The sequence below is a fragment of the Struthio camelus genome, chromosome 6 (assembly GCF_040807025.1).
Source record: "Struthio camelus isolate bStrCam1 chromosome 6, bStrCam1.hap1, whole genome shotgun sequence".
In the NCBI taxonomy this organism is placed as follows: domain Eukaryota; kingdom Metazoa; phylum Chordata; class Aves; order Struthioniformes; family Struthionidae; genus Struthio; species Struthio camelus.
Window position 1 is genome coordinate 43,467,913 of NC_090947.1, and position 18,992 is coordinate 43,486,904.

Sequence of the window (18,992 nt, forward strand, 5' to 3'; positions counted from 1 at the left end):
AGGATTTTATTTTTTATTTAACCGAGGAGGGAATGTAGGCGTAACGTCAAATAAATCATCTATTTTTAAAAATGTTTGCACTATTACGTTTGGAAAATATTTTAATGTTTCTTAGTGATCTGCAGCTTCCACAGGACTGATCTATATACCTAGTGTGTACGGAGCTGAAAAGGGAGATAAATTCCTTTCTGCCGGTAATGCAAGCGTCTTGTAAGGTATTGTTTATTATATTAGACCAGTGTAACAAAGTTGTTAGTGATGCCTTTTGTGGTGGCTCCCAAATAATCACCTAAAGAGCGGCTGATGTCAGTCTGGGTACAAAAGCAGCGATGCAGTTTGGGAAGATGGCGTTCACTGTTCGTGACAGTAACCAGTCTCAATGTGATAGTTGTATACGGTTTTGTTTTAAAAGCACTGCAGTTGTGGCAGTTCTGCAAAACTGTCTGTCCCATTTTAATAGCGGGGGAAAAAAACTGTTAGTAAATATGACTCATACTTTGAGCGCAAACATTCTGTGGATGGTATTTGTAGTGTGAGTACCATTTCTCTTAATGCGTGCCGTGGGCTAAAGAGATTGCCTTGCTAACTGTTTTCTAGTGTTATTAAAAGTAAAAGCAAAGCTCATACTGATTTACCTGAGCAATTAGAGAATTGTCTTTTTTCCTGCTATTTTCTGTTTGATTCTTGCTTTTGATAGCTATTCTTTGTCTTTAGAATTATCTTTCCTGTGTTGTAGGGGGTTTTTTTCGAAACAACAGTTAGACAGTGAGACACTTTGGTATTTATGGCCTGTGTCTCCAGCTTTCATCTCCTTTCTCTCACCTTTTGCTGTTTTCTTCTTCCTGCTGTCAGAGCCCACAATGCCACAGGCAGGTATGTTTTACTTCAGTAGCAGCGTGGCCCTTCTGTCCATGCTCACTTCTGAACATCAGGGAGAGCAGGTGCAGTACTAGCAACGCCTAAAAATGTAATAGGATATGTAAAGCTTGCGTGTCAGGTGTCTGTATTTGTATAGATACCACCAAAAAAAAAATTTAAATTTTATGTGGAAAGGGGTTACTGGGTTTCATGTGGTGGTGACCATACACTGCTGATGTGAAGAACTGTGCCTCCATTAAATCTGGGGCCACTTTTGAATTTGTTTGTGGAAATTCCATTGAAAGATATGTCCTTTGTAAAACTACAGGTGTTAAGAGTCAGACAAAATATTTCTTGTTCTGGACAATTAAATACAGTGAGCAGCAGCTGAAGGCTGAAGTTAAAAATGCAGAGAAGACCACGATAACCTGCTAACTAGAATTCCAAGACTTGATGGAAGCAGGTTACCTAGTCCTTCTTTCTGCTTCGTTTCTTTATAAATAAGATATTCACAAATTCATGGAAATATCTATATAGATTTCTTTACTGGCATCAAGCCAGCTAGTTTAGTTTTGTTAAATCTTGAAACTGGTGCTGTATGTGGGTCCCAAAGACGAGAATTTTTCAGTTTCATCAGGACTTATTGCAATGTATAGGAAAAACTGATAGAAGCTCCCTAAGTTACAATAACCAGGAGATTGCAGACTAGTGCAAATGAAGAATAAGTCCTTAGCCTTGATAGGGACAGTATCCGTACAGAACAGCTCGCCTTTTCATGCTGCTATGAATAGGTCTGTTGCTTTGGGAATCCCAGTAATTCCTGTTTTAATAATGACCTTCTCTAAGTTTTATTTCTCTTCTGTTTTGAAAGGTATCTGTGTACAAAAAAATAAAAAAATAATAATAATGTGATGGACTACAGTAAGGCAGAGAGATTTCACTTCCAATCTTTGACCTGAAATGGTTTTCGAGGATTTAGCAGTGCCGCATCCTGAATCTCCTCATGCACGTCAGGAGCTGTGCATGGCTGCATCCCCAGTCTCTGGTCCAGCATCTTTTACCATCCTGTTTCCTGCAGTGCCCTGGTCTCGCGTGCTTCTCCCTCTTACTCTTTGGGGTGATGGGTGATTTTGTCTGTTTTTTTCTGCCAAGTAGGAAAGTCATCTGGTACAACAGGCTATTGAACTCTTTTGAGAGTCTGGCTAGAGGTTTTAAAAAAACAAAAAGAGGAATATTGCTATACTGAGTGTGGCATATAATTGATGCTATCAGGCAACTGGCTAATCTCTGAACATAGAGATCTTAAGGGCTCTGCTAAACAGATAACGGGCTCTGGTGGTGTCTCCATGTCCTTTCCTTTTTGGTACCTTGGGTTTTCTACAGAACGATTGCATTCTGCCTGTTGTTATCTGAAACGTGCTGTAAAACTTTGCATCTTGCCCTGAGTGACTAACTATACTCAGCTCAGTGAATGCAAACATGCTGTTGAATGGAAAACCTTACACGATTAGCCAATTAATGCAAGTTTTCTGTTGCATTCGGTTGTCTTTTCTGTTCTTTAAAAAAGACAGAAAACAGAACAAGAGACATATGTGAAGATGCATTTATTTTTCTTTTGTTATGTAATCATCACAGATGCCTGCGTTCCTGTATTGATAGCATTTTGTGCTTTTCCTAAATGTTTCTAATTCAGTTCTGAAGAAGACAGATATTTCTTCAAACAGTTGAGGCTCAACACTGCACCATTTTTCCTTTTTAAATGAAAGTCTCTGAAGAGATGTCAGTGTTTTATCTGCTGTATAGTGTCCTCTTTTCAGTTTTCCATTCAGTGGCATGATTTCTGGTATTCAGTATTTGAAAGCACAAGCACACTAATTATTTTATAATAGCAAATGTCAGTACTTAGTTTTCTCAAAACCAACCAAAAATAGAACTGTAGTCCAACTTGTAATGTCTTTGCAGGTATTAAATGCAAGTGCTGAAATGAAATATCCATTCAAAAACTAAAGCTTGATACCTACAGCTCTGTAATGCAGTTCCTTCAGTCTTTAGTTCTATGTTTAGAAAAATTATTACTGTGACATCAGTTCTCTACAGATTTGTTATAGACGTAGACTGCCCTGGAGCTATAAAATGCTGTTAGGGGGATATCAACTGCCACAAATTGGAGGTGAATATTTTTGGAACCATGTAACCAAATGAAGAACATTGTGTTATAAAGCACAGTAATACTTGCATAGTTATAATATTTATTTTCTTTCTTGAATCCAAAAATAAAAAGTAGCTAATATCCCTAATCCCTTTCATTCATTTTTCTTGACTTCTACGTTCTCAGCTTACTGAAAGGATTTGAACTATCAGAGGGATTGCACTGTGACAAGATTAGAGTTGACAGAAATTTCAGATTTTTTTTTTTCCCATCTATACCACTGACATATGGAGAATTTGAGGAGGTCGCTAAATTGCTCTGCCTCAGTTTTTTTATTAGTAAAATATCATCTTCACATGACTTAGGAAATAAATCATATTCAAGAATATATTTTGGGATATGTTAAATGTTTGGATGAATGGGAATATAGAGGTGCAAAGTATTTTCTTTTGTGTTTTTAAAGGGTCAGAAACATCTTTTTGAGCGATTGCTCAAATTTGCTAATATGTCATCTTCAGTGAAAAGTAAGATATGTATGTCTGATTCCTTTGTTGCTTTTATAGCAGGTCAGACTACAAAAGAGTACTTGGGTAAAACGTGAACGATCCTACAATTTTAGCCATAGTCATATCATTACAAATAAAAGGTATTTGTAGTAAATCCTACTCATTTTTTGTTCTTTCAAAGAACAAATGAATGTTTGACCATAAAAATGCCAAATTTTGCGGGTTGGGAAGCGCTCTCGGAGTCCCCAGCGTCCTCGCAGTGGCTGGTGGTTAGAGCAGAGGAGCGAAGCGGCCGCGCGTGCCCGGCATCCGTGCCGGCTCCGGACGGCCAACCCCAGCAGCCCGGCGCGCAGGCGCTGGGCGGCCGACCCGCACTGGGGCCCGACGGGACGGGTTCCCTCAGCTGAGGGGGGGCTGCAGCACTAGGGCTACTGGAAAGATTTTGGCTTCGAGCTGAGTTTTGAAAACGTTTCGCTGCTGAATTAGCTTCAATTTGAGCAACCCCATGTTGTGATTTGAGCAGGAGATACAGTGTGAGCACGGCAGATCAGCTCTTCTCCCGGTGAACTGCATTCTGCAACACGTATGGGAGCGGGAAAACTAACCCATGCAGCAACCTAGCAACTTTCCTCAGGTGTAAGTTTTCCTGTCCATAAATGGAAATTGCATTCAATTTTATCATTTTCTAATATTTTCATTTTAAAAACTAAAATTTTACATTTTTAGCTTTATGTTCTTTTTTTGTAAACTGTTTTTCACATTGCAGTTGATGTAAGCGTTCTGCAGTTCTGCAGATCCTTCTTCCTTCACCACCAGCAAACGTGGAACGGTCTCAGGCTTTTTAAGCTCTTAATACTGTCCTCATTAGGTCACATGTTACTCAACATTTATCAGCCCTAGTATAATTCTGTTACAATGTTATATCAGATTGAAGGCTAATCTATATTTTTGCTGCACTTCTTAAAGGAAGAATTCAATGCAACTGGGTGAGTGTTGTGAAAACCATAGGCCTGTTGGAAAGTAACCTGAAAGATCATAGCCCTGATTCTTACAGTTTTTGGAAAATATATATATTTTAGTATGTCAAAAGACTGTAGCTGAACCACGTGCAACGCTGCATGTGAGGCATAGACTTGCATCCGTATGGTTTTGAATTGAACAATGCTTAGTCCATAGCAAAATTTCAGTTCATAATAACTCATTTTTGTTTAACAGGATTTTTTTCCCCCTGTTTTTCCTTACTTGTGATTTAGTTTTTCAACCTCTCCCCTTCCCTATTACCTGAGAAAGCATCACAGTTTAGATCAAAAAGACCACCTGATTTTTTTTCTGTAGCAAATGTGTTAATATGTCGTCACTGGTTCACAGAACAATTCAGCAGAAGGGTCTGCTTCTGCAGAACCTCCCATTCAACTGGTCTGTCTATCGGCGTTCTCGCTCTTCTGGACACCTGCTTCTGGCCGGAGCTGGAAGCGGCCCGCTGGCCTGGGCTAAGCGCACCATTGCTCTGAACGCCGCCTTTTACAGTCAGTGTATTTTATACAATCTAAAATATAGAGCGTACATGATATAGATGGGTAGGTATATGAGGCCTTTTTTAAGTCTCTTGATAGGCCAGATTAATAACAAATGTATTGCGGTGTTTATTGTAGTACGGCCCAGTTTGCTACGGACGGTAATTTTCCTGGGGCAGCGGGGGGCTTTTGGCTTCCCCCATCTCGTCGGCCGGAGCCAGGGCCTCTGCCCAGCTCTCATCTTCCCAAGTTTCCGGGCTACTCATAGTGTGACAGGGCTCTTCCAGTTACTTCCTTAGCACTGTAGGGTCCCCCTCCGGTGTCGTGGCCAGTCTGCTCGTGGGTTTCCCAGTCCTCCTCCTGCTAAAGCGCTCCGAGTTTTCAGCTTCGTCTTCCCCCTCCCCGAAAAACTAAGACTTTTTTTGATCTCAGTATAAACCCTACTGTCTTCCTCTTCCCGCCGCTGCTGCCCGTGCAGATACTCGTCGAGCAGCCTGGTTCGAGGATTGCCTGAGACGTGAAAAAAAAATTGATGCAAAAGCTTCCTCATGCTCTGGTGAATGAGTCATAACATCTGTACTCACTTTAAGCTCTCTAGCTTTAAGAGCGTGCTTTGCTGTTAAGGTCGTATCAAATAACTGAGGGTAGAAGAAAAGTCCGGATTGTTTCGGGGATGATCCCAGCCATCGCATGTCGGCGAATGGTAGTGTGGGAGAATATGGTGCATGTGTTTTGTGTGAGGGGGGCACGCTGAGATCTTCTGCCGCCCTCCGGTTGTTGTGGGGGGGGTTGGGGTTAGTTGGGTTTTGGGGGATTTTTTTGGCTTGTTTATTTGTTTGATTGATTTTTTTTTTTTTAAAGTTTGTCTTACCCCTTACATAAGCTCAAATATGGTTTTAGTTCTGTTAGATATAGGACCTGAAGTCCTACGATACTCCAGGAGATGGTTGCCCAGTACACAATATGACATTGGTATTGAGCATTTCAAGAGACAAATAGATCTTTTAAATGAAAATACATCTTCCTGGAGAGTTTTGCTTTTACTAATTGTAGAAGAAATTACACTGTTCAGCTGTGAAGAAAGTTGAGCTGCTCAATAAGTACTTATAAGTAACCTGTAATGGAGAAAGATATTTGGATTTGGAAGAGAAATGTAGTTTCTTTATAATGTAGTTTAATGGGCCTCTCAGATTGGAAGGAGGGGGTTTCTTCCAGAAATATTTTGTTTCTCAGAACTTTTACTAGTACTTTGACCATATTTTTAAAAGAAGCATTTTAATAAATGCATCCATGGTTTAGACAAATATAGAAATGAGATATATATGTGTGTCTGTGTCTATGTCTATATGTATGTGCACACTATACACAAGTATCTGTTACAGAAACTACACCCAAATGAAAGCAGCCTGCACCGCAGTGGTTTATTCTGTGGGCTGTAGTAAGCTGCATCGCTGAGTCCCGCTTTGCGCAGCACGATGAAATTGCTCGTTTCTGTAACAACCCAGGCCCAGGGGTGTTGCAGGACAGTTCTGGAGAGCTGTGAAGACGGAGCTACTTCAGCTGCCCCAGGATGAAAGTAGTGAGGCTTCTGAATATTGAGTAGAAACATCCCTGTTTTTTTCTAACACGTGCTAGAAAGTTCAGTTATATTGCTGTCAATAAAATGGTAAATAACAGCCAAAAGCGGGAAGAAGTTCATTCATGGAACAGTATTGGAGCAAAGTTGTCTCTTGTGCCATCTCATTAGTTCTCCCTTGCTGTTCTTTGTCAAAACCACAGTAGGACAGACCTGGTTTGTTTACTTTTTGCTTAAAACTATTAATTTAAAAAAGTATTGAGGCTGTCTTTTCTGCTGTATCATTGTGAAACAAAAACAGAAAATGGGACGTCCCCCTCCTAATCCCTTTGCGGGGGTGTGCCTTTTCAGCTGAGCAGGGTTGTCCGGAGGATCCTCAGATAGGAGACTTTAACCTCAGCCTAGACTGCGGTGCCTTCTGTGCAAGGCTCGCTGCTACTGCTTTCTGCATCCTCCTCTCTGCGCCTCAGGTGCGTTCACCAGTATGCGATACGTGTGTGTGTTTGTGGATGTAAAAAGAGAAAGCTGGAAAACAAAGTTCTAGTCAGTGTTTTTTCAAATCTGCCAACACTTCAAATTTGTCACTTGGAACATTTAGAAAAGACACAGAGAAGAGCTAGAGTTTGGAAGAGACTTTCATTTATCCTGGTAGAGCTGCATGCAAATATTCTAATTTTTTTGTGTACTAAAGTTTCTACATCCTCTGTGTACGTTTATCTTAGCGTGAAATAATCTTCCTCAGACTATAAATCTTTTCTTAAAACTAACAAAACCATATCTCCCAGAGGCAAATAATTGATAGAAATTGCAAGCCTTTGTAGTATTCCTGTAATGGTGGTTCTTCCATATATTGCATTATCTGAAACAAAATGGTCTGAAATTCTGCACCTGTTCAAGCTAATGGGTTTCTTTTAATGTACTAAAGGTCTGTACGAAGCTCAGGCACGTTTTACACCTATGTAATTTAAAGTAGCGCATTTAACCTCATTGTAGTTACTTTTGATTTCTGTCTATGCAGAATTTGGCTCTTTCAAGAAGCTGATTTGCTGAAGCAAATGCAAATATTTAATTCCTGAGGTTATAGTGTCTTTTGTTTGCATTTATGGTATTCTAATTAAAAGCAAAGCCCCCAGCTGGGGGCGGGGGGAACGTATGTCCCAGCCCATATAACCCTGATTTCATCAGAGCTTGTACAGGCCCGAAGACCGACCCGAAGAGACTCAGTAGCAGAATCAGAAATCGACTCTGCACGCGTCTCGGCTTAAATTATTTTGTAAAATGCTTGAACAGTACTTCCTGCTGCTATGTCAGTAATATTAATAGCAGAAAATCTGCATTATCCCAAATACTGCCAAAATAGAGTGCAAAGAACTATTTATATTAGGAACTAACCATTCAGCTAATGACATTAGAAAAACATATTGATGTTTTTAGATAGTTATGCTATAAAATATTTAGGTTAAAAATAAATCTGTTATTTTTAAATAAGACTCAGTAGCACCCATGGATGTAAATAATCATGTCTAGAAACAATATATTATACTTCGCAAATGATTTTTGGGCATTTACCTTGAATGATTATTGTGATGTGTTCCGTTTATCTTCTTCAAGATTGCTATTTGGTAATAAATTAACCAAAACATTCTTTTCGTTTTATGTATTATGATGTATTTGGTGATTCAGAAAGTTTAGTAGCTCAGGAGAAGATTCATTTGTTTTGTTCTCTGTCCAGGAAGGGGGGGGGGGGGGGGGGGAATCAAAACAGATTCTTGCATTTGAGCACAGACATATGTTTTGTGGGATGGCACCAGACTAGTATGCAAATCTTATAGAACCAACGCTTTATTCTTTAGGATATTCAAAGAAACAACATTCAAAGCAAGGTGCTCAAGGGTTTAAAAAAATTTCAAATTATAGATCGTGTTTTTAAAGACAAAATCTCTGATAAGAGTCTTGTTTAGGAATGTCCCTGTGTTTCTAGAGCCCTGTAACTCTCTCTCTTTGTGTCAAAGCGTTGGATGGCACATGTGAATCAGGAATTGTAGATAAGATTATGTGTTATTAAAATGAAGTAATGTTTTAATTTCATTGGTAATTTCACAGTAATTCAAGATGAGATTGTACTGACTCCTTCTGGCTGTTAAGAAGAAGATCATAAAGCCATTCGAATTAAAAATAACCAAACGCTTGGTGTTTACCCTTAGTAGGATGAAGCACTCCCAAGAGCTTTGTAAGATTCCCCTGAAACATATGGGTATTAGCACGGAAGAACCTTTTTTTCCCATAGTGATGTTCAAAATCCCTTTAAGGCTGTGAGAACAAAATTAATTGTATCCTTACAATTATTGCAGTTATGAATGAGAGAAAGACAAAAAAAGATCAGAAATAACATCTGCAATGGGAGCAGAATTTAAATATCTGTGTTTCGCTTGTGCGATTCAATGCCAACAAAAAAAGAAAATATAATCTGCTAATATGTAGAAGACAGTGGGAATGACTTATGCAGCAGGCAAAAAGAAAAGTTAATCTTTTCGGTAGCATTTAAAAAATCTGGGGAGTTTTGGGTAGGATTCAACTTGAGAAACTTGAAGGCTAGGTTTGAAGGGCAATTGATAGACTGTCTCAGCACCTAATTACATGCGCCAAGTAGCTTTTAGGGAAAACAAATCATATTCTGAAACACTTTGACAAATAATTTTTAAAATGGTACAATGAAACGCTACATTTCTTTCCTTGCAGTTGCTCCATGTTATATTTTCTGTTTAAAAAAAAAAAAAAATTCTTCAATTCTCAGGGCAACTTTGATCTGAAGATGTAACCATTCGAAGGTATTCTTTCTGGGTCGTATTTACTTACGGTGGTAACTATCTTATGTGCAGAGTTTATTAAACAAATCTGTGGATGGATCTGGTTTTGCTGCTGCATCGGTTTGCTCCTCGAAGCGTGTTGGTGTGGCGTATCAAACAAGTGAAACGCTGCCATGCCTGTCAGGGTTAACCAAAGCGGCGAATGTCATGGCTGCACAAAATAGAGACCTGTTGGAGGCCGAGTCGTGGGTTTGAGTGTCCTGGCTGTACTGTTCATCCCGCTTCCCTTAAAGCAACAACAGCCAGTACCTTATTGTGTCCGGCCCTTTAGTGACTATGAGCTGCCTGTCAGCAAAACTTGATGGCTGCCCGTTTGTTTTGCAGACAACCTCCGTGCACTTCGAGGTATTTCATTAGGCTTCGGTTATTTGAAATACTTTTTCCCCTCTTCTCCCCCTCAACGCCATCGTGAGCCACGTCCGAAAGCAGCAGGCTGCTGGGGCAGCGTCGCTCCGCGTCCCCGCACAGCAGCTTTTCAGTTCTGTAACGGGGCCGTTCCGCATCTGGAGGTTTTCCCCCATACCGATACATCAACTCTGAGCTTGGCAAGCGTCAAGACATGACATACAGCGAATTTATTTTTAAAATTTTCTGTTGGGGGTGGGGGGGGGGGCATATTCATGGTAGCATATGCAACTGTAACGTTTTACTTTAGAGCCTGGTATGATGGTTACTCTTCTACAAGGATTTTAGACTTTTGGAGGCACTGGAATGAGGCGCAAGTGTCCATCTAAGCACTGGATAACCTGCTGTTTTGAGGAAGAAGTCAGTTTCACACGTGTTTCTTCTGACACGATGAAACTTTTGGGGTTTGGATTTCTGTTAGAAGCATGGGCAAAGCAGATAAAGCCAGTACTGTAAAGCTGAGGTGACATAATTTATCCGTTGATACAGGTAAACTGCAAAACCTTAGCATTTGCGCCATTAAAGGTAATTAACACTGGCCTGGGCGCTCGAAGCAGCGGCCGGCGCGTGGGCCACCGAGCCTGTGAAGGGCTCTGGTGTGGTCAGCCCCACCTTCGCACTCCAAACTCCCAACTGCAGGCCCCCGGCGCGTCCAGGCCTGCGGATAAATGAATAAAGGAGCTCTTAAAAAAAATGAAAGAATGGCAAATTGAATGAATTGCCCATTTTAACCTGAGTTGCGTTGTCGATCTGATCATACAGCGTCCGCAGTCGTTGAGGGTTTTTCCTTTGCCTCCGCTCAAAGCTGGGCTCCTCCTTAATCCGAGACAAGGAAAACCAAGCCGAATCGACTGAGCAGAGGAGAAAATTATTTACAAGAAGAAAATTTTCTAACTCTGCTTTCTCGTTAATGGCTTCTATTGCTAAATCAGGACCAAAAGAATTCAAGAATATTGGAGTATATATTAGGCTACACCAGGACCAGCGGAGCTTAATTTTATATATAACGTCAAGCATGTACACGAGGGTTGTATTGACTTAAGGCTGTTATCAGACTTCACCTGCGTTAAGTAGCAGAGCTGCCCTTTGAAGTTCCTTTACGAAGGAAGTGTTCTCCGAGATATTATTGTGGCTATAATAGTTGAGCGGCTTCCGTTTTACTGAAAGAAATTGAGACTTTAAAACGTGTAACTCTTGGGCGTTTTAGCATAAGTTACTTTCCAAATGAAATAAAATTAATGTGCTTCAACAAACTTAGATTAGTTCATTTGATTTCTGACACTACCATAAGCACAGACATTTATATTTTTTTAATTCATTTTCCTGTAGTTATAGTTCTGAAATAAGAAAACAGCCCTAACAAATGGCGCTGTATGGTTATGTTATTGAACAGCATTTTTTTTGCTTAAAACTGCAACTGGCATTTTTAGGGACCTTGTCATACAGTTATCTTTAATTTGGTTTTTCAGAGTTTGAGGAGCTATTTTAACATTTCATAATAAATCTATTTATTATTGCATATCATATAGCCTTCTTCAGTACTAATATATGTATTTCATGTCTTATGTAACCTTTAACTCATGGGGTGGTGGTGGTGGTGGTTGTTGTTGAGGTATGATAACAGTGAATTTCCTGAGTTTGCTGTATTTAGAATCTTAAATATGTTAATGCAAAGTAGTTATGTGTAAGTAGATAAATGCCTTCCACTATAATGGCTTTGGTGCTTGTCCATTTGCTTTTAAGAGCACTAAATAAATTTACAATTTTAGTTTGTGCCTTCTTGATTAAATATATAAATATAATTTTTAAAAAATTCTAAGTATAATTGCAACTGACCTGGCTTATATACTATTTTGTGTTGATTTTTTTTCAGATCCTTATTGACAATGGTGATCTCTGGAGGTATAAATACTGAAGAATATGTCATTTACAGAGAAGATCTTTGAAATCTGTTTCCTTTAGACAGCAAAAGTAAGTTAAATATCTATGTAATCAAACATGAATAATAAGTTAGATTATTTTTTTCCTTCAAAAATGTCTGAAATTGAACAGCAGCTGGAGTTCAGAAGCCTGGTTCCACTTTTGGAAGTTTTAAGCTTTTTTTAATAACTAACATAAAAAATAAGCTATATGAAAGCAGTTGGATATTCTTTCTCCTTCTAGTTACAAAAATACAAATCCTTGACTTGGTGAGTCTGCATTTACTATGGCAGTCCTTACCCTTTCTGAGTTTTTTGTCCTATGGATCATTTGCATCATCTATGTGTAATACTGATCCTAGCCAGGAGTACCTTATATGCTGCGATGTGAAGTGGTGTTAGGCATGGGGAACGCTACCTGAAAAAAGAAAACTTGTTTGGAAAAGAAACAGCCAGCAACGCAACAAAATGCAGGGCTCGATCTCTTAGTTTCCTGTAAGATTTTGGAAATGTGACTTTGTTTTAATTGGACATTAATTAGAGACATGTCTCTCATGCTATTTATTTTGAGTGTATGGACTCTGCCAAAATAAATGTCAGATACTCAGGATAGGGTCATGTGTCTTTTTTGTCTATTTATTGTAAAACTAACTATATAAAACACCTCAGGTAATATTGTGGGAAGAATATATCTGTTATGGAAATAGAGCTAATTTTTCCACTCATTATCTGCTGTTAAATTTACATATGGCAATATCTGAATTTAGTGATGATTATATAGCAGTAGATTTTTGGTTAGCTGTACAGCTCGTCTATAAGCAAACCAATTAAGACATAATTCCAGAATATAATTGAACTACTAATGAGTCACTTTAATTCACATGAAATCTGCGTATTTGCCTTTCTCTGTTTTAGTAGACAGGTCGAGAATGAGGGTACAGCTTAATTTTTGAACTTTTGAAAACAGCAACTACATCTTTACTTTCTGAAGTAAAGCATGTACAACTCTCTTGAGCGGTCTTAATTTCTTGAGTAAGTTATTTAGCTCTCAAAATCTGAACTTTGAATACCTCTCATTAGCTGTTTTTTGGAGAACAAAACTCACCATGTTTTTAGGGTGCTGTGCCACCATGGATACTCTTTTCACCTGCAGTGCGAGGCTGTGCAATGCAACACAGTGAAAACTGATCTACTTGGTGCAAATTTTGGGCAGTGTACAAAACTAATTGTCTTCCTTTACGTATGTCTGGGCAGCCGTGATCTGCTGGGAGAAAGCTTGTTCTGCAGATCTTTATTACCGATTCTTCAAGCAGCATGAATTGAAAATCTTTGGAACTAGTCAGCTCAGGCCAAGCCTGGTGGAGCATCAGCTCTGGGACACACAGGATCAGGGTTCTGCATCTCACTTCTGTGTTGCGAAATAAAGGACTATTTACTGTTTGTGATGCATTTGTGTTGGTGTCTGTTCAGTATCTTTTGACATAAGCAGGAGTTTTCTTGTGATAGCACTTCCCCCCCACCAAGTTTGACTGCAGGGCTACTAAAACTTTAATGTAAGTCACGCATTACCAAATTCAGTGGATGCTGGCAGGTGCATCTGAGCTAATGCAGCCCTGGTTTTATTAGGTTTTTGGATCACTCTAGATTTTCTCAGCTCCCAAATGATTCTATAAGAGAAAAGCAGGTGGGAAATAGTTAAAGAGCATGGCATGCTTAACTGAATTATTTGACCTAAAATAAGGGAACAGAGAGTAGCTGTTTGTTTGAGGAAAGCTCAAATTAAGAAAGAAGGCAGTTCGTTCGTTCTCTCTCTACATATATATATATATTTCTTTTTTTTTTTTTTTGGAACCCCAGAATAGAAGACTTTTTATCAGTTAAAAGGTAAATTTTACTGAGCTGAGAGGTTATTTATACATGTGCCGTGGTGAGGTTAAATCTTTTGGCTGTTGTTGTTACTGTTTCCTGCAAGGATGGCCTTTTGAGTATGCTTTTAGTTGCTCCAAAATGGAGAACTCCCAAATTTTGATGAAGAAAAATTGGGGAATAAGAGTTTGCATTTGGGTTAAGGAGAATCTTTTTTTTGTATCTGAAAAACTGGTACACGGAAAGTCTTTCTTTCTGTAAGGTTAATGTTTAACTGGTTATTTCCTTAAAGTTTTAATATATACATGTGGGTAAACCTCAGAATGCTTCTGACTAAATCCAAAAAACATGCTTTTCTTCTCTGTACTTCTCTTACTTTGCACTTTTTTTGTCTACCAGTGCTAAACTGTTCACAGCTGTATAAGTATGTGCAGACACTGTTTCTATTCCATTTGGTCTATTTTTAAATGTAAGGGCTTTTTGAATTTAATACGCATTACAGTGCTTGCAGTCTAATACTTCAAAACCTTAGTGACCTTGGTTCACCCACTTGTACCTGCATTATCATGCAGTCTTTAATTATATGATAGCATGCTATTTTTCCCCATGAAAATCCTTGCGCTAAATAAATGGCATTTAATCAGTATACAATTATATAGTATCTTTTAGTTATTCATGGTCCCAGATTTTCTAACCTTGTTCTGAGGACAGTTAAGAATTTGCTTGTGTGTTTTACTATACCTTTTAGCAACAGGTTTTCTCTAAGACTTTGTAGCAAAAACCAGTCTGTGAAGCCCAAGACACTTGGCAGAAACATATTCAGTTCTATGAACTTTTCTTGCCGCCTCTTTTGATGGGCTGCTGGGGTTTGTATGCTGCTTCCCGTAGCTGCAGAACTGGGTGCTCGCCGCATGAAGACTCGCGTCATGCGGGAAAGCGAGAGCTGCGATTCTTCATGAACAGCTTAGGAACTGAAAGAGGAGTTGGCCTGGGCATCATCTTTTAGTCCTACTTTCGTTCTACTGTGTTCCCAAGACTAGTTTCGTACTGAGCCATTTTTACTCGTGTCCTAGCCTCTTGTATGTCTCATGTCCTGTGACTCTTCCACATATGTCTCTTGTCTTCATTTTCTCTTTCTCCCTCATCCGAGTGATTCCCAGTGTCAGCTGGTTTCTGTTCCAGGTCCGTTACCCGTTCTCAGGCAGCCTTCCCGCCTGTCGCTTACCTTCCCGAGTTGCAGTTCGGTCCTGGCTCCAGCTTCGTGCCCTGGCTTCTGGGGCCAGGTCTGTGCAGGCAGACACGGAAAGCGGCACGTCTTTGTGCCCGTGCTCCGAGGCCGGCAGTGCAAGACGTCTCCAGCCCCGGAGCCGCCCCAGCGGCGCCACTCCGTGCCGCTGAGCGTATCGGCTCTGCCGCGGGGCGGCGCTGGAAGGCTCGCGCCCAGCCCTAGCGTGGACATCAGCCCTCTCTGCCCGATGGTGCATCCTTGCCCTAATGCATGTGGCCATTTAAAAACTTACATTTCTTGAAATGTACCTCTCTAAAAACTTTAGACTGAGTATTAGAAGAGAGTATGGAATTTAGGGATGTTTCTAGTGTTCGTATAGCATCTTACCTTGCACACTGTGGGTTTTCTCATCCATAAATGGAGATGCCACTTATTGATTTGTACTATTTATTTCAGCCTGGGAAAGAAACCAGAACTCTGCCTTACAGGTTCTCATAATTCCTGCCGCTTTGTAGTCACATGGAAGGGCGCAAAAACAGATTGGAGAAATATAGCACTAAGGGAACAGGAAGCTGGATATGCAGGCGTCAGGATAGGCGGTGCTAACATCAGTTTCGTGCGTTCTGTCTTTTTAAATGGTACGTGGAAAATTCTGGTAGCTAGACAGAACTTCATAGTGCGCGATAAGAGCGGCAGCGGTGCTCGGTCCGGGGTGCCCTCTCCGGCTGCGAGGCATGGAGTCTTTGAGAACTTTCCGAACTGCATAATCCTGGCGTTCGTGATATATTGCTGTACAAAATCGGGCCTCACGCTATCCAAACCGCAGGATTTATCAGGCTGTTTAACTCTAGTGAAGTCTATAATATATGACTTGGCACTGCACGCGCAGCGCCTCTCTAAATAGTTTGTCTCAGAACTGTGTCATTACTAATGTTTTGATAGTAATTATTCTAAGATAGAAAAGGAGCACAGTTGCATCATTTTTCTCCCCAGCGCTGTCTGCAGTCCAGATTGACAGACAATTTTTCCTGGATTGTTATTAAAGCCAAGGAGTCCAGTTGTCTTTTCTGAGGCCCTGATGTATTTCTGAGAACAGTCGATTCTCTGTCTCTCTCCTCTTTTAATATGAAATGGTATTTATTTTGTGAAAACCAAAGTTATTTTCTCTAATGCAAGATGTAAACTAATTCTGCTGCTTTAAATCTAATAACGGGAAACCTACTTAATTTGGAAGTTACTTCTACAGACGTTATTTAAAGGATTTTGAAAAAAATGGAAGTTATGCTTTATATATCTCTACTTTCAGCCAAGTTTTTGAATATGTTTTAAATATAATAGCTTTAAGAGGCAAGTATCTGCCTCAGCAAAAAATATTGTAGCTCTTTTGTGGAGTTATTCACGTTTCACAGGAACAAGAAGGGTGGGACTGACCTAAAAAGATATGTTTTGTTTGTTTGCTCTCGGTGGTCCCCATTTGTTTTCCAGCTGGTTGTTCTGGAAGATTTTTCAAATTGAATGTGGGCTGATGTTTTAAACTCTTTCTTGAAGCAGATACTGTAAATAAATACTGCACACTACAGGGGCTCTCTGTTTTGAAAAACTGGGACAGAGCGCCCCAAAGAAAAGTAAATATTTCCGCACATTTTTTACTCTTACTAAATTAATCAAGCTTAGTGGTTTAATTGGAATTTCAAAGTTAAATATTTAAATGACATGGAAGTTTCTGATACTAAGGCAAATTAGTTATGTCTCTGTAAAACGATTAATGTTATAGCAAAACTGTTAAAATTCCCCTTTTTAATCGTTTTTCTTAACAAAGCTAGGTGTGTGTGCAAAGCTTTTGAATTAGTTGTCTAAGGATTGGCATCCTGTGATCACAGTAACTTGTATGTTTCCAGAGGGCATGTGCCTATTTTTTTTTTATTATTAATTTAGTCCATGATTTTAGAAAGGTCTACAAATTTCCATTTGCTTGTAATACATCAAGAAATTTCTGTGACAATTGAGCCATGTCCTCTTTTCCTTTCTCTACAAGAGCTGTTTGTTTAAAGTAACAGATCATAGATCTACCATCATTATTTGTTAATTACAGAAAATATTTAAAGGAAAAATGTATGTAGAGTGCAGTATTTTAAACAGGATAATTCTTCTGCGTTGTAACAACAACCCAAATTCAGGTCTTCTAATTTGCTTTCATGATTCCATCTAAAAAACTGATGTTCTAAAAAGAAACGCAAGGGTAGCTAATCTTAAAGAAAGAGGGAAACAGAAAACGAAAAAAGGAGGATTTCTCTGCTTCAGTTCTTCATCAGGCAAGGGATATGGTTATTTTTATATTATTGGTAATTAAAATTAGAAATGTTCATTGTTGAATGCTATGTCTGATTTGAAAATACCTTCTAAGAAGGTAGATACATAACAATTGTGATTTAATTGCTATTCTGGCAAATGGAAACAAGAAATGGAAAAGCAGACCTGGTCACAGTTTATGACTGTGTACCTTCAATAAAAGGCAGAAAAAGAAAAACAGTGTATAATTAAACCTCACATAGATAATTCTAATGCAACTTTTTTTCTTACCCTACAAGTTCTTATTGGAAGTTTTTGCACCTTCTTTAGTGCAAACATTTATACTTATAAGACATAAGATATATATTTTTTTTTTCTTTTAATCTTCTTTGTATGTCAAACGCTGCAAGTGTTTGAGTGACAGAAAGCAACATTTGAATAGCACAGATTCTGTAGGCAAATGAACAATTGACAGTAGGCATAACGGCAGCCAGCAGTAACCTGACACGTAGGTGGTTTGGTTGGAAGATATTCATTGTGTTGAATGAAGTTCTCATACAGTGGATTTGAATTTATATTGCATTCTCATGGTGTAGAAGAAAATATATACCCAAGACACATGAATATGCAATTTCATTTCTCGAAGAAGTAGCATTACATACTCTGAAAGCAAATTCAACGGATAGGTACTGGAGTCTGAGGACGCTAGTCCAAGTCCTGGCTTTTGCTGTGGGTGTGAAAGAGAGCAATGGCTTCCAGTGTGGCTTAATATGCTACTCTATGTACTGACCGGTGCAGCCTCTCCATGGTGTGTGAAGAACAACTAGAGTAAAGGTGTTAATTTTTTAGAAAGGAGAGGGAGCTCTTGACCGTTGTTTGCTTGCCAACTTTTGGCTTCTTTATGGATTTGCAAACCCCAAATCTGTATTCAAGAGATGCTGGTAAAGTGAGTTAGTACTTTGTGTGTACTGTGACATTTCACAACTGGAGAAAGTAAGAAACTTTAAGGAAGCAAAGTTTAATATCAGTCTTTCCATTGACTTGCAGAAAGTTAGATAACTGCTAGCTGAAAAACTTGATGAATTCAACATTAACTTAGATATCTAACACTGGTATACTGTTTTGTCGGTATGAAAGATTGATCCGTATGTCATTTTACTCATATCATTCTGTTATTGCACCACTTAAAAGTTTAAAAATCTTAGCAAACTATGTGACTTGTCTATAATTATATCAGCAGAAACTGATGTATGTGCCTTGATCAAGTTAGTATTTCTTAAAATTGGTTGTGATCCCTGGAAAACAATCATTTGGAACCAGTGATACTAGAGAAGAGTAGAGTTGTTGCTGCAGATGGACGTTTTAAGACGCTTTGCAAATTCGTTTATATTACGAAACTGTAAACTATGTATTTGCTAGTGTAGCAGGTCAGCTTATTTTAGAATATAAGTTACTTTAAAAATGCCACATTGCCAATATTTAGCAGTGTTTTTCCAACTGTCATGAACGATATTAAGACTGTGCATAGGCCTGATACTTTGTCTGCATACCTGTAGTCGGGTAAAAGACCACTCTTTTTACAGTGTCTTCTTTTAGCAAGTATTGAGAAAAGTAAAATCTTAGCCAGAGACCTTTCTCAAGATGATCGTACTTTGAAGATGCATGCTTTTCAAATGGTATACCTAACTCAGCTTTTACCTACGTATTTAAGGTGGTGGGAGTATGCCCATTTGATTAATACCCCTATTTTTGTTTAGTCCCTTTCCTTAAAAAAAGAACAGAGCCTTGTATTCGGCATGCGCGCAGAATATTGAT

General features: G+C 39.1%; 1 protein-coding gene across 9 annotated transcripts in view; it reads left to right on the top strand.

Annotated features, from left to right (window-relative positions):
• Nucleotides 1-18,992, top strand: part of MBD5 (methyl-CpG binding domain protein 5) — a 147,058-nt gene that overhangs the window by 41,118 nt on the left and 86,948 nt on the right. For all 9 annotated transcript variants that reach the window (XR_011142004.1, XR_011142005.1, XM_068949340.1 and 6 more), the window contains exon 2: nucleotides 11,749-11,846. The gene's annotated coding sequence lies outside the window, so the exon portion shown is untranslated. The remainder of the gene's footprint in view (nucleotides 1-11,748; nucleotides 11,847-18,992) is intronic.